Source organism: Neophocaena asiaeorientalis, unplaced genomic scaffold (assembly GCF_003031525.2).
Source record: "Neophocaena asiaeorientalis asiaeorientalis breed wild unplaced genomic scaffold, Neophocaena_asiaeorientalis_V1.1 scaffold427, whole genome shotgun sequence".
In the NCBI taxonomy this organism is placed as follows: Eukaryota; Metazoa; Chordata; class Mammalia; order Artiodactyla; family Phocoenidae; genus Neophocaena; species Neophocaena asiaeorientalis.
Genome location: NW_020172280.1, coordinates 708750 through 724704, shown reverse-complemented (window position 1 = coordinate 724704; position 15955 = coordinate 708750). Strand labels below are relative to the sequence as shown.

The 15955-nt window shown below is 41.9% G+C and overlaps 1 long non-coding RNA gene across 1 annotated transcript; it reads right to left on the bottom strand.

Moving 5' to 3' along the window:
• Positions 1–2241: 2241 nt before the first annotated feature.
• LOC112412165 (uncharacterized) lies at positions 2242–11188 on the bottom strand. Its single transcript, XR_003005743.1, has 3 exons — positions 11083–11188; positions 5314–5471; positions 2242–4131 (listed from the first exon to the last, which is right to left on the bottom strand). It is a non-coding gene; the product is annotated as an uncharacterized LOC112412165 (long non-coding RNA).
• Between the last annotated feature and the right edge of the window lie 4767 nt (positions 11189–15955).

The following is a 15955-nucleotide window of genomic DNA, read 5'->3' as shown; positions in this document are numbered from 1 at the left end:
TTCTAACATTGAGCCCTTCTCGTCACATCATTCTAAGAGACCTTGATTTTGGAAATGCCTCAGGTGACCATCCTCTCCAGAGCCAAAGAAAATGACAGAGGCTGCTTGGTGGCCACCAGCACTTTCTTCCCATTAGCTCTTGCCACTCACAAGCTGGCTATTGGCTTCAAAGGACTTTCTGCTGTTGGAGGGTCAGAAGAGCAGCAACCACACGAGAATAATCACCGTGACCATCGAGGTCATTTACACAACTATTACATGATTAACCCACCCGCATTTCAAAAATCTTCCAATAGCTCCTCATGACCATTAATTTTAACCTCAAAAATCCTAATCTTGGTATCTGAAGCTCCACCAAAGTTCCCAGCCTTCAGCCTCCTGAAGCTGCGTCGACTCCTTCTTGAGTGCACCTGACTCTTGGTCCACCAACCAATGCCTTTCTTATTACCAAGATGAGCTCAGCACTGCCTTCTTCCCCAAAGGCCTCCCTGTCATGCATACTGGAAGAATCTGAACCTGGATGTGCATTATACACCCATATGTTAGGTGTGTATATGTATGCATGTGTTTTCTACGCCACCTCTACGCCATGGCCATTTGTAGGTAGGCTCACCTGCCCAGTGCTAGAGAAAACTCGAGTCATTCAAAACCATGACATGAATGAATCCACCCTTAAGACTAGCATTAAAACAGCAACACAAACACCCATATCCAAGTGAGAGCTTCAACTGCTGCCCCAATGACTTGCCCTGACAAGTCAGCAAAATAAGGTTCTTTCAGAAGGAGGCTCAAGTATCTTTTATTTATCTCTCTCTTTTTTTTTTTTGCTGTACGCAGGCCTCTCAATGTTGTGACCTCTCCCGTTGAGGAGCACAGGCTCCGGACGCGCAGGCTCAGCGGCCATGGCCCACAGGCCCAGCCGCTCTGCGGCATGTGGAATCTTCCCGTACCGGGACACGAACCTGTGTCCTCTGCATCAGCAGGCGGACTCTCAACCACTGCACCACCAGGGAAGCCCTATTTATCTCTTTTTTTGAGATATAATTGAAATATAACATTATATTAGTTTCAGGTATATAACATAATGATTTGATATCTGTATGTATTCCAAAATGATCACCACAGTAAGTCCAATTAGCATCCATCACCACACACACAGATTTTTTCCTTGTGATGAGAACTCTTAAGATCTACTATTTTAGTAACTTTCAACTACACAATATAGTATTAATAACTGAGTCACCATGACGCACACTGCATCCCCATGACTTATTTATTTTATAACTGGAAATTGGCAACTCTGACCACCTCCAACCATTTCACCCGCCCCGTCTCACACCGCCTGCCTCTGGCAGCCACCACTTTGTTCCCTGTATCTGAGTTCTTTTTCTTTTTTTTCATTTTCTTTTTTTTTATTCCACATATAAGTGAGATCATACGGTATTTGTCTTTCTCAGTCTGATTTATTTCACTTAGCATAATGCCCTCTATATTGTTTAACTCTCGGAGTCGGAAAACTTTGTTGCTAAAACGCTTTTCAGGAAAAGAAAAAATGTGTCAGTGTACAACAATTTGGGGGCTTTGACTGGCATGTTTCTCCCAATATGGACATTTGCAGATAAGAAAACCAAAACACAGAAATGCCTTTACATATAAGCTCAGGTACCATTTATACCCCACTTCTGTGAATAAGATTTAATCACTATATATCAACTCTTCAATAAGATTCATATCATCTTTAAATTATCCTAGTACAGAGTCCTGTCCTTAAGAAGGTACTCAACAAATGTTTGTTGAAGCAGTCATGGAGAATTTAGCTCACAGGAAATCTAAGTGATTATCAACAAGCATGGCAGACCTTAGTGGGAACCGTTGCTTGCTATTTGATTTCCCAATAGGAAATACAAATTCAACCTTACCTTGGCTTTCTTCTTCCATAGATTCCAGGAAGATCTTAATGGCTTTGGAGTTTCAGGTTCAGCCTTTTTTTAAATTGCTTTTCTTTTATGCTGGACATACATTTACAGCTTTAAAAGATACTAAGCATATTCACACTACCATTCTACTTGACTTTATACAAGAAGAGAATTATGGTCATGGACGTGTTTTTCCTATTAACGAAGTGCAAGGGAGGATTTTCTGATAATTGTCTGGTTAACCAAGGGTCAGTGAAACAGATTAACTGTGCCATTGACTCTTGATATCATAGAAACATGTATACTTCTGAACTGGGGTCCTACATCCTTTCTAGGAGCAAACAAATAATTTCCAAAACTGGTTTTAAGTAGTATTTAACAGTGATAGTCATTATTTCTGGCAGAATTTTTGATGTTGTTTTGCTTTCAATTAGTTCAAATTAAGTGCATCTATTCCTTGAGTAGAAGATGAAAATCCATGAATAAGAGCAATTAGCGTCAGTTAAGTTTGAGCGTTTATGAGGCAATCAACCGAGAATCCCATGAAAATTTGTCATTAGACCGTGAGTACCATATCCCTTGTTTTCGTTCTTCCAATGTCTCTTCTAGACACAGACACGTATGTTAATGGACTTCTACACACCACTTATAGAACGGGATGCTTCCCATGGAGTGTTGGGCTTTCAGCAGTTAAGGGAGGTAGAATGTAAATTGCCAGTTTGGCTGCACCAAGTTAACAGTTCTGAGTAGCTGCTATGAAGGTAGTGCAGACCCTCCAAGTACAGATGAGGCGCTGGGGACCGTGACCACAGCCCTCTGTGACCTCCTGCCACCTGCAGGACTCTTAAGAGGCAGAGACTTCCAAGATACTTTCCCCTTTGTGGCAGCCACACCTGACCTTCACGGAGTAGAGGTCCTTGTCCTTGTGTCTACCTGGATGACAGATCGCCAGCAGGACCAGAGCAAGGGGTACTCAACTCAATGCAATTAAAAAGTCAGTTTACTGAAATGTCCAGATCACCAACTCACATTCTCACACCACCGATTCTACTGAACTACACAAGGACAGTGTCTTCTTGTCCAGGACTGTGCTTTAGCACCCAGTACAATGTCTGCTGCAGACAGGCTCTCAGTAAACAGACTTCAACCGGATGACTTGCACGAGCTGTCGGGGTTAGGAGTAAAGAAACTCCAATATCTTATTTCCACAGCTGCTAAAGTTCCCAGCTGTCAGGTCCTTAAGCTCCAAGGTCAGCCCTGGAAGGGCAGCTGATGGAGGCTGCAGTGTTCACCCAGGCTTATGCTTAATGTTTGGCCATTCCCTCTAAGCCTGTCACTGAATGGAGCACCTTCTAAAACCTTCCACAGATATCCGTGCACTTAGAATCGTCCAGTGCTTTCTGCTAAAGCTAGTGTTCCTTGGCTAACGCTGCAGTGTACTTTGGCTTGGATTGATGTCTATGCCTAATGTGGTAACATGGTTAAATGTCGGCTCACATCTTCCTTTATCTTAACCTTTTTCAGGACCCTCTTGGGAGTTTACTATTTTATGACTTTGTAAAAGCCAGTTGATTTTCCTCTTTTACTAGTGGTGAATAGGGTGAATGGTGGTCAACAGGGGATATTTCCTCATTCACATCACTCAAGCCAGAGTAAATACTCATTTTTAGTTGTGTATTTAAGTTATACTATTGGTGCGAATCCAGAAAAAAATTTTTAAGTTCAAGTATGTCTTTAATAGTATATAAAAGTATATATGAGGAATTTATATGAGAAATACTATGAAGCATCTATCTAGTGATTAAGTCAGACAACAGAAATCAGAGAACTATTCAGTATGTCTATACACACTAGAGTAGCTTGCGATCTTTGGCGAATCAGTGTCTCAGTAACTGTTTGTTGCAAAGGTGACCAAGCATTTAATCATTCTTATGGTTAGTAGATTAAGACTACCCTTTGCCCACCTGAGAGCTCTGCTCTGAAGAGAAGCCACTGTTCTGGGTCCCAACCCATCGGGCTCTATGAAGACAAGAACACTTCTGTCCTGTTGTTCAGCGGGAACACAGTGCCTTGCACGATGCCTGGCCCGATGTTCAAGGAATATCTGTTGAATCAGTTAATGAATGCTGGAGGTGCTCTGTATGCCTGAGAGATCTTCTCTTATTCTACACAGAGTTACACAGTCTGTTCTACTCAAACAAGTTTGTTGTGGATTCTGTGGGAAGGAAAATAATGTCAGCACAACAGATTTTTTTTTCCCCAGTGAATAAGGGAACAAAATTTTTTTGTAGTGTAAACTGGCAAATACAGACATCAAACACTATTAAACAAAATTCAATTGTCTGATTTAGTTCAGTCAAATTGTTTCTCACTTTAAAAATCAGAGAACACTTCTTATTCACTTGGCAGTCACTTTCCACACTTCAGAAGAAATGACTGCATTGACAGAAAGAACCTCAGAGAAACGCATAGGGAAATAAAATAAGTGAACGCCGTCACATCAAATTGACTTAAAGAAACTATTGCCTATTCTTTCCCACACTGTGCTAATTTACTGTCCTAATCGCCTAGAGTATGTATTCAGCAAATATCATAGCTGCGTGTGTCACGAGCTTCATTTTCCCCGACACTGACCTTGGATTAACCCTTCACCTTTCACTCTACAGCTAATTAAATCCCGTGACATTTCCGCGAGACACTCTCCGCTGAAATATTTAGTGAGGGTCTTAAATTCCTTCATACTTGTCCCAACCGCTATGTGCCTACCTCCCCGTCATACATCTGCTTCAGTGTCACAATATTGTGTCAAAAAGCTGTAGCACTGCCATGGTAACGTCATAAACCTGTCCCTCGCCCAACTCTTCAAGGAGTTTATAAAAACGCAGCTGTAAAAGTTGGCCATCGGCTGTGTGAGCTGGGTCTTTTATGTGTGCTAGTTAACTTTTTTTCCCTTTCTTTCTTCACCACTCCCACTCCAAAACCACTCATTTAAAAATATTTACAAAGTAATTTAACATTTATTGAGCCATCAAAGAGGAAATTGACGTTGAGCTCAAGTTGACTTTTCTTACTACTGTACTGCTTTCTAAGGTTAAAATTGTCACTTTTCTTTTTTTCCTTTTTACCATCTGGGTGAGCTCAGCTGAACTCAGGAGTTCTTTTTTCATCCCCCTCTCATTTCCTCTTTCTTGGAAGTCTTCACTTCCCTGAGTTCCTTCTGAATTCGGCGAGAGCCCCATATATAGGAAAAACACAGAGGCATTCAAGGGAAAGGGAGCAGGCATGGGAGGAACAAATCATTCCAGCACATTAATCTACATTTTACTGAAACCCACTGAAGTCCACTTGAAATAGGGTGAAAGTTGTTCCTTTTATTTTTTCTTCACAGCTAGCTTACCTAATGTATCTGTTTCTCCATTATTCCTAATGGTCCCTCGTGCCCCAGCAGTTTGGGCACTTCTGTGGAAATCCCATTCATCCTCAAGTTTTAGACAAGGTTGAGTGAGGTTATGTCACTCATAGTGGACAGCGTTGACACAGGGAAGTCTGCATCTCCTAAAGAAAGGAAGATTTTTAAGTGTTTTTTTTTTTTTTTTTTCTTAAATAAAAAACTTGTGAGGCAAAGAGAGAAACCAAAAATCCAAGAAACAGTCAACCAATAACTACTGGAACTATTTTGGGTTAGATTCTTTGAAAGAGTATAAGTATATAAGTACAGAAATGTTAATTATATGACATTTGATAAGTTTGATGCCTTTGAGCAAAATTCAGTTGGAGGTTTTGATACAATTATCACCTAGGCTAAATTACCTCAGGACAAACATGAACTGTGTGTAATTAAACAGTTCCTGGTGAAAGGAGCTTGAATGGTCAGAATTGCATATCTAAGTCAAAGTGGAGTTAGGCTGCCTTCAGGCAAACATAAGCAGGGTCTATACTGAGGCTGGCAAGCTAAGGGGTGTGTGTGTGTGTGTGTGGGTGTGTGTGTGTGTGTGTGGGTGTGTGTGTGTGTGTGTGGGTGTGTGTGTGTGTGTGTGGGTGTGTGTGTGTGTGTGTGGGTGTGTGTGTGTGTGTGTGGGTGTGTGTGTGTGTGTGTGGGTGTGTGTGTGTGTGTGTGGGTGTGTGTGTGTGTGTGTGGGTGTGTGTGTGTGTGTGTGTGTGTGTGCGCACGCGTGTGTGTCCAAGATGCACATGGAGTGATTCTGAGTAGAATGAACAGGCGGCCCAGACACAATCACCTCACTGTTGAGGTCCATGAGCTTGTGTTGGGAACTTCCCATCTCCTGTTATTCCTGCCTCTCTCCCTCACTTATAAGCACAACGCTCGATACCTAGTACAGATGCTCAAAGGATGTGTTCTTTGCGAATGATTTGATTTTATCCCTTTCATTTATAACTAGTAATAATTAGTAATGTATTATCTCAGGAACTGTCTAACTACATCTAAAATCTGGAGAGCTGTAATATCTTGAAACTGTTCACCATAGCCCAGCAAATTAACAACTCAGCTCAGACTAAAAAAATCCCCCTTTCGCACTGGCAGTGTGTGGTAATAACATCACAGTCTTTAATCATAAAACGACAGGGCCACAGAATGCTTGCAACAGAGATGGTTATCAGTTAACTTTAAAAAATTATTTTCATGCACTCTGCAGCTTGGAATTTCCCCCTTCCCCCCACCACCTTGATGTCAAGAGGAGCTACACATGGGGGTCAGCTCTATAAAGGGCCACACAAGTTAATCTGAGATTACCCTGGAAATTCCCTCCTATGGGTGTGGTGGTACAGTGGAATGACAGGTGATTTTACTGGGTAAATGTGTTTCAACACAACAAACATTCTAAACAAGAAAAAGAGTAGCACCAAAAAAAGAGCAAAAATAGCACTAACAGCTTTTCTCAAGGTCTGTTATATTTCAGACAGTGGCAAATGCATGGAAAAGGCAAGTCAACACTTCTGACCTACCAATAAAAAACGGAAGAGTTTCCTGTATGTTAGTGGGATGAAGTCCTTTGGGTGGATGAACTCACGAAGAAAGAGAGTACAGAGTGAGAAGGGAAGGAATCAAGGTCAAAGTCTTTAAGGAACTCCAACATTTAATTGTTGGAGAGTGAAAGATAAGCTTGAAAATGGGTCTCCAAGAAGTGGTCAGAGTAGGAGAAAAATCAGGAGCATGTGGGCTTCCAGGAACCCAGAGAAGAAAGGTTTCAAGAAGGTAAGTGTGGACAATACTCTTGAATTCTCATGTAAGGTCAAGTAAAGTAAGCAAAAGGAAAAAATTACTTAGCGTATTATGGACTGAGCTATTCCCCTCCAAATTGAAATGTTGAAGCCTTACCGCCCTGTGTAACTGTTTTTGGAGATAGGGTCTTTAAAGAGGTATTTAAGATTAAATGAGGTCATAAGGGTGGGACCTCATCCAAAATGCCTGGTGTCCTTATAAGAAGAGGGAGAGTCCAAGGATGCAGGCACATAGAATAAAGACCATGTGAGGACACGGGGGGAAGGTGGCCATCTACAAGCCAAAGAGAGAGGCCTCAGAAGAAAACGAACTTGTTAGAACCTTGATCTCGGACTTCCAGCCTCCAGAAAATAAATTTGGGTTGTTTAAGCCGCTTAGCTATTTTGTTATGGCAGCCCTAGGAGACTAAGACAAGCAACAAGGGTCTTAGATTACCGATGACAAAGTTGCTTTGGGGGGAGATGGAAGTTAAAAACTGGTGAGAAATAAGCAGATGAATAAAGAGAGACAGGGAGCAGAGCCAACTCTTTTAAGCAATTTGAATGCGGAAAAAAAAAGTAATTTGAATGTGAAGATGAAAAAGAGAGATAGGGTGATAAACTGGGGAAATGTGGGGTTTCAGGATTATGAGGATTAAGCTTTAAAATTAGCAAATAATGTATGAGATTATCTATGCAAAAGCCACATTAAAAAGACAAAATATCTCTTAGATTAAAGAGCACAGTTAGAATATGGTGATAACAGCAACAATAATAAAATAGTGATAAAGCAAAAATAATATCATTTATCAAGCAACTTATATAAGTCAAGTTATGAGTGTCATGCTTTATAGATTTTATATAGTTTTATCTTCATAGCATAGTGCCTGCCACCAACCAGGTATTCAATACACTTTTTCTGACTGAATAAGAAAGACTCTATAAAATAGATATTATTATTATTCCCAATTTAGTCCCCATTTATATTTGAGGAAATTAAGACTCACATAGTTTAAGTAACTTATCCAAGGTTTACGTGGCCCTAAAGTCTAATCAATAATGTAGACATATCCAAAGGAAAATACCCTAAGTGAAAACACAAAATGAGACTTTAGAAGGGTAAAAACTGAGTGTGCTTTTATACTGCTGTCTAGGGGAAAGGATACAGGTCAGTGGTGCTATTGGCATTGGAGAGAACAACCAGCTCTTGGGAGAAGGTGCGGGAGGTTTCAGGCTTCTGGTGACTGAGTTCATTCCACCATTCACCCCCTACCTGGGATCTGGGGATCAGGTTGTGGACCTTGTAGACGCCTGTATGAACTCTCAGGAGGATGGAAAGCCATTGGAGGGTTTTAAGCAGACAAATTTTATCATCTCATAAAAGTCTGCTAGGGCTGCCAAAACAAAATATCACACACTGGATGGCTTAAACAACAGAAACTTATTTTCTTATAGTTCTGGTGGTTGGAAGTCCAAATCCAAGGTGCCAGCTGTGTGGTCTTCTCCCGAGACCTCTCCCCTTGGCTCGACGATGGCCGCCTTCTTGCTGTGTCCTTAAGCCGTCATCCCTCGGTCTGGGTATTGTCTGTGTCCTAATCTTGTCTTCTTAGAAGGACACCAGTCATACTGGATTAGGGCCCATGCTCACGACTACATTTTAACTGAATTACCTCTACAGACCCTATCCCCAAATACAGACATTTTCTGAGGTACTGAGGATTAGGGCATCAACACATAAATTTTGAGGGGACATAATTTAGTTCATAACACTTCAATTGGATTTTTAACATGATCACTGGGCTGATAAGAATAGATTACAAAGCAGTATGGATGCAAGGGTGCAAGAAGGGAGAGCAATGAAGGTGGCTCAGTCCAAGGTGGCAGTATTGTTGAGGTGGTAGTAAGAGTTTGCACTTGGGAAATATTTTAAAAGTTGAGCTGAAAGAAAATGCTCTTGAATTGAGTGTAGGCTACAAAAGAAAGAAGTTAAAGAATAACTCCAGGGCTTTTGGCCTGAGTAGCTGGAAGGATGGAGTTGCCATTACCAGAGATGGGCAGATTATGGAACAGGCAAACTAGGGTGGGAGGACAGGAATTCTGTTTAGGACATATTAAGTTTGAGATGCTAGTTAGACATCTAAATAGAGATGTCAAGTAGGCATTTGAACACAATTCTGGAATGTGCACAGAGGTGTGGGCTGGACACATAAATTTTGGAGTCATTGTTATATAGACAATATTAAAAGAAACAAGAGGCTGTATGAAACTGCTGAGGGGTGCGGACAGAAAAAAAAGTCCAAGGGTTGAGCTCTGGAGCACAACAACGATAAGAGGTCAAATGCATGAGGAAGAACAAGCAAAAGAGACAAAGAATCAGTGGCCAGAGAGGTTAAGAGGAAACGCAGAAAATTATGGTGCCTGGAAGCCAGGCGATGTCATAGTTTCCAGAGCAGAGAACGTTTGCCAAATGCTATGTATAGTTCAGTAAGACCAGGACTGAGATCTGAGCACTAGATTCAGCAGTGTGGAGGTCACTGGTGACCCAATATTTGTTTGCTTAATGTGAGTCAGTGCTTAAGAGCTTAATCAACTCTGGGGCACTGAAAAGTTGAGTTTGTGGATCAAACTGCAGGGAGGAAAACGCCAAGGAAAATATAACCCTCATGGCCTGCCTACCTGTCCAACTGCCCTCTCTAGGTAATCTGCTGCCTCTTTCCCAAACCACAACAATGTCTCTGGTGTCTCAATGATAAGATTGGACGTGCAGTCAACACTTGGCCTTTGAAGGTCTCTGAAATCTCTGTAGACCTCAAATTGTTGTTTCTGTTGTCATTAAGTGCTACCACAGTGTCTGGCACATGCTAGGCAACCAATAAATATCAAATGAATGGATTAAAAAAATGAATGCTCTTGGGTAAGTAGATATCAGCCAAAAAATGACTAGTTTTCTTCCTCTACTCTGTGTTAATCTGAACCCTCCAATGAGAGACCTCAAGATGAGATTTCCCAAAGGGAAATGCCTTTGGGAGAAAGATAGGGAAAGACGCAGCAGAGGTTGGAACAACCATCAGATCTTGGAGAAGAGAAGGAAGGAAGGATGATTGAGAAGAAGCATCTTAGACTGTAGTGCAGTTTTAAGAAAGTATTGGCAAATTTATTGGGCCACGAGTGCCCATCAGAAGAGTCCTTGTCTTCCAGGAAAGGGCCTGACTTATAACCCTGCCTCACTCAGTCACTGGATGGGAGCAGCCCATGGGAAGCATGTCCGTGGTGCCAAAGCAATGGTGTATTTCTGAGCGCAGTAGCTGGGGCTATTCGTCCATTATGCCACCTACAGCCAAGATCTGAGAGGTCCTTTTCACAGCCACCTCATATCCCATGTCTATTTTTGGCTTCCTACTCAATATTTTATATAAAAGAGTGAATAGAAATAAAACTCCAAAGAAAATTTGAAAAATTGTGTTTTCCAGAGTTTCTAGTCAACTACCTGAACATCCATAACATTACTTGGTTAAATAAGTCAAGCAACGACAACAAACCATAATTCAGGCAACTTACAATTGGTATACGATTACTCTTTGGTCATCAACATCTAAAACATTATCACTATCTCATTAAGTGCTGATTTCTTATCTTTCTTTTTTTTTTTTTTTTTTTTTTTTGCGGTAAGAGCGCCTCTCACTGTTGTGGCCTCTCCCGTTGCGGAGCACAGGCTCCGGACACGCAGGCTCAGCGGCCATGGCTCACGGGCCCAGCCGCTCCGCGGCATGTGGGGTCTTCCCGGACCAGGGCACGAACCCGTGTCCCCTGCATTGGCAGGCGGACTCTCAACCACTGCACCACCAGGGAAGCCCTGGTTTCATATCTTTTAATAGAAGACAAGGTAAATGAAAAAGACAGAACATGCTCTCCATTCTGCTTTCCATTTATTCTGTTAGTTACTAACCTTGAATTAGCTCAGACCCCAGCCTGCCTCCTCCTCTTCCATTCCAGTCTTCTCCCCACACACAAGTTCCTGGCAAGGTTACTGCTTGGACTGCTGGTCAGCACCTGCCCCAGAAAGTCAAACAAAGCCAATTGTTCAGAATCTAGTTTTTGAAGGAAACCTTCCACCCATAAACGCACACTTGTGTTTTTATAAAAATGTGATTCAACAACCATGTACTGAGAACATATTTCTCGTTAAGATTGGAATTGACTAGTCAAAAGTTAATCATTTTTTTAAATAAAGGAAAGCCTAAAAGAGAACATCTGGCCTGCTTTTCTCGACACTGTGCGCTAAGATTTTTGTAATATAATGTGCTCATTTTCCAAAGAAGTAAACTGAGTCATGGGATAAAGAATTATTTTATTTTTACATTTTCTTCTGAGTTGATACCGAAATCAGAACCCTTATATTAGATTTTCTACTCCTGCACTGCACTCCATCAGGGTACCGAGATCACACTACCTCTACAGGCTGAGCGTGTCAACACCTGAGAATCATGCCTTGTGCACGACAGGATAAATAACTGTACTTTTGAAACTGAATATTGATTTTTCAGTGGTCTGTCATACTAGACATGCCGTTTCACTTGAATGAAGCAATTTTTTTTTCAGTGTTGCGGAGGAAAAGCACAGGTACAAGACAGATTTTCCCACCTCTATTACGTAAATGAGAACTTCTGTTTTTAATTTACCAGTAACCATATTAGTCCCTGCTTTTGTCATTCTCCCCAGGAATATCTATGCATTTAGGACTTAAGGTGGGGAGGAAAGAGGATCACAGATCCGGGAAAACTGGGTTTTTCTTTTCTTCGAGTGTGAAGGACGTCAGGAATTAATAACTATATAATGGATTTTGTAATTTTCCTTTTTCTTCTAAGAATTGAAAGCTCAATGGTCCCTATCCATGTAGCACTGACACCAACACCTACTGTTTCTACAGATGAAACAAAAACTCTAGAAAACCTCACTTACCTTACTGAAAGTGTTCATTTACTGGGAGCTTACCCCATTCTAAGAAGTTGAACAATTCAGAGGAGTTAAAACAATCTTCTCAGGTCTTCAAAAAGACCATCCCTATTCTGGAGCCTCAAGGTTAGGAACTCACGGTCCTAGCAAGGTCCCTAAGATGTGTCACCCATTATTTTGTTCAGTAGAGAAATGGTCAAAACACAGCTCGCAGACAGCAATCGGATCGTTAGGTTCAACCCCCTGCAGCACGTTTGAAAATGGCTTCTCTCAATTGTGGTGACTAGATGTCACACTATGTTCTCTAAAAGACTTGACATGAAACTGCTACACAGAGATATATGAACACTGAAAATAAATCTGTCAATTTTATTTCATATAATAAATTACTATATTTAAAATGGGGTCTTTGGTCAGTAACACTAGTGAATTCTGGTTCACATCCTATTTAGTTTGGCCACACTTACTGGAATCCTATGGGCAGAATTAAATCTAGACTTCCTGTACAGATGAAAATCTGTACAATCTCTTGTCTAGTTTACAAAGACCTCAGAAAGAGAGATGTTTGTTCCAGAAGGTTGTTTCCCTATTTTTTTCTTCTTTTCAGTGATTTTTATTTCCTTAAAGTTCTTGTTTGTTTGTTCTTTTGCTTTTTAACAAATGTACATGAGAACCTTGATTAAGCAGCTTCTCTACCAACTTTCCAGGCTGTCTCATGGTTTATTCAATGATCTTATATCCCAAACATAAATAACCTGAAAGGCTCTCTTTCTATTTATTCGTGTAATAAATTATTCGAGTGGCTGCCTTGGGCGAGGCGTACACTGGGTGCCGTGGAGAAGGCCTGCACTGACGCTGATTGACAGTCTCTGGGGCAGTGGCACATGGCCTCAGGCTACGCAGGACACTCCTTCTCTGTGCTTGTTTCAGCTTGGTGCTCCTCTCTTTTGTTTGCTTACCCCTCACACTCTTAGCAAAGAAGAGAAAGAGAGGATGCGATGCAGGAAGGATGGCCTCTGCCTCTTTCTTCAGTCCCTCTTTTAAAAAAAAAATTGGGGGAGCAAGGAAACTTTTCCTAGAAATCCACCAGAGCTTTCCACTATTTTTTTTTTTCCATTAGCCAGCATTTGGTTCTAAGACCATTGCTAAAACTATCACTAATGAAAGAATGGGACTACAATGTTTGGCTTAGACTAACCCTTTCAGAAGGAGCAGATATTGAGAAATCAGCCAGAAGAGCTACAGCAGGCATGTAAACAAATCATAAACTGCAAGACAGAGAGTGCTGAACCATAAAAGTGACGTAACTAAAGTGTTTTGGGTGTTAAACCTGGAAAGCTTATTTCTATCTGGGGATTAATAAAGAAAACACTTCTGAATTGAAGCCTGGAATTAGGGACAAGAGAATGAAAAAAACCATTTAAATTTGCCAGTCATGAAACGGCAATGGGGAAGAATGGGACATACGCAAAGTTACGAGATACATGGGGCTGAGACAAAAGGTTTATCAGTTAGGTTTTGCTATGATAACAAATAAACCCCACATTTCAGAAGTTTATAACCACAACAATTTTTGTCTTGCCACAGATCTGCCGGTTGTCTGTAGTTGTGTCTGGCCCTTCTTCAGGTGTCTTCTTCTTCTGGGAACCAGGCTGAAGGAACATCTCCTACCTGGGATATGCTCCTGTTGTGGAAGAGAGCAGAAACCCAAACCTGTGGTGAAGTTTCTAAGGGCCCGGTGGGCTAGGGGATGTTGAGGTATTCCCTCGAGGTGCAGCTGAAGTTGCATCATCTCGTGCCTCCTACCACTGAGAGGCACAAGGGCTGATGGGAATCTCTGGATTCTGGAGGTAGCACATGTCACAGTAAAAGTGTGCTGTTCTAATCGATTTAGTGAGTTATCTTTAAGCCAGACAGTTTTGCCAGGGGTTGAAAACAAGAGAAGGGTCTGTAACATGTCCATGTTTGATCATGGAAACCAAATTACCACCAGTCAGACTGTAACTGCCTCCTCAAAATAGTGGCCTCTCCCGCTCTCTTCCAAACCTTGTGCAAATAACTCACATTGGCAAATTCTAACCTGGAGCAATACAGAATAAGGGTTTGAGGAAATGCAATCCCTGGCTGCTCTGCAATGCAGAGGCCCTGGGAGGGTGGAAGTGATGCCAGATTGGCAAAGGCGAATAAGATTGGAAAGAGAGACTGTGACTCAATCACAGAGGGCCTTAAATGCTATACCAAGAAAAAAATAGGGAGTCTTCTAAGGATTTAAGCAGAAGAGTGGCATGATCAGGAATGTGCTCTGAAGCACCTTCCAATTCTCTGTACATAGGAAGGTCACAGGGGGACCCAAGAATCATAACACTTACCCCTTAACTGTGTTCCTTTGTGCCTGGCACTGAAATATATAATTTTAGTTAATCTTCTAGACTTAAATCTTTTTTTTAATAAATTTACTATTTTATTTATCTTTGGCTGCGTTGGGTCTTCGTTGCTGCGTGTGGGCTTTCTATAGTTGTGGCGAGTGGTGGCTACTCTTCCTTGCGGTGCGCAGGCTTCTCATTGCGGTGGCTTCTCTTGTTGCCGAGCGCAGGCTCTAGGAGCATGGGCTTCAGCAGTTGTGGCACTCGGGCTCAGGAGTTGTGGCTCACAGGCTCTACAGCGCAGGCTCAGTAGTCATGGTGCAAGGGTTTAGTTGCTCCGCGGCACGTGGGATCTTCCTGGACCAGGGCTCGAACCCGTGTCCCCTGCACTGGCAGGCGGATTTTTAACCACTGTGCCACCAGGGAAGCCCTAGACTTAAATCTTTTTAATACTTTATATATTATCCTTACAAGGTTGACCTTATCATCCCTATTTTCAAGATGAGGAAACTGAGATAAAGACAGGTTAAGGAACTTGCTCTTCTTCCCCCAGATAAGCAGATGTAGAACCAGGTACCTAAGTAGGTTTTCCTGATTTCGGTGTCCAAACACTTCCCACTATGTAAAACTCTCTTTCCCTGTGGACTAACGCGTGGGGATGGGAGCCCCACAGCCAGAAAAGGTCCAGGGGGGCAGGCAACTCGGAGGGGCTGACATCTCCTCTTTGCATTCATTCATTTATTTATTCCTCCATTCAACAAATCATTAGGGGTTACAGGTTGGTCAGTTTACAGGAGATTTGATGGGCATTATTTTAGCATGCCATCAACTGTGGATCTTCAGATGCTGTATTTAATTGGGGTCCAGGTGAATTAAACCCAATTATAACTACTGATTTAATTGTCATTTCCACTACAGTTTAAACTCCAAGAGGGTAGAACTGTGTCTACTATATCTCCAGTGTATATCACATAGCAACTTCTCAATAAAGGTCTGATGAGTAAATGTGGGAGTGCCTGAGTGACTGGCTGAACAAATGGGAAGAACCGCAGAGAATCTACTTCTGCGGTGGTAGTAAGAATTGGCTGGTAGTCTTCCTCTTGCTGATGAGACTGGTTCTTTAAACCCGGAGCATGAGCTCTCCCTCACACACTCTCCAGAATGAGAGTTAGTAAAAGCCTAATAACTCTCTTGCAGCCTCAGTGTCACTTCCTGCTAATCTCTAGCCACAAGCGAGGTAACACGTCTAAAACAGACACCTAGTCACCGTGTTATTCTCCCAATGACAAACCTCCAGAGATCCTCCACTTGACTCCAAAGTTTGGCATAACATCCAAGGTCCCTTTGGCAGTCTGTCTTCAGCCCGTCTTTCCAGCTTCCTTTCCATCACTTACAACCAGCTCCACAACGCAACCCTTCAGACTCTACACTCCATCCACATGGGACTGTTTGCAATTCCTTAAATACTCCAGGACCGCCTCCATTTTTCCACCTGAACCCCAA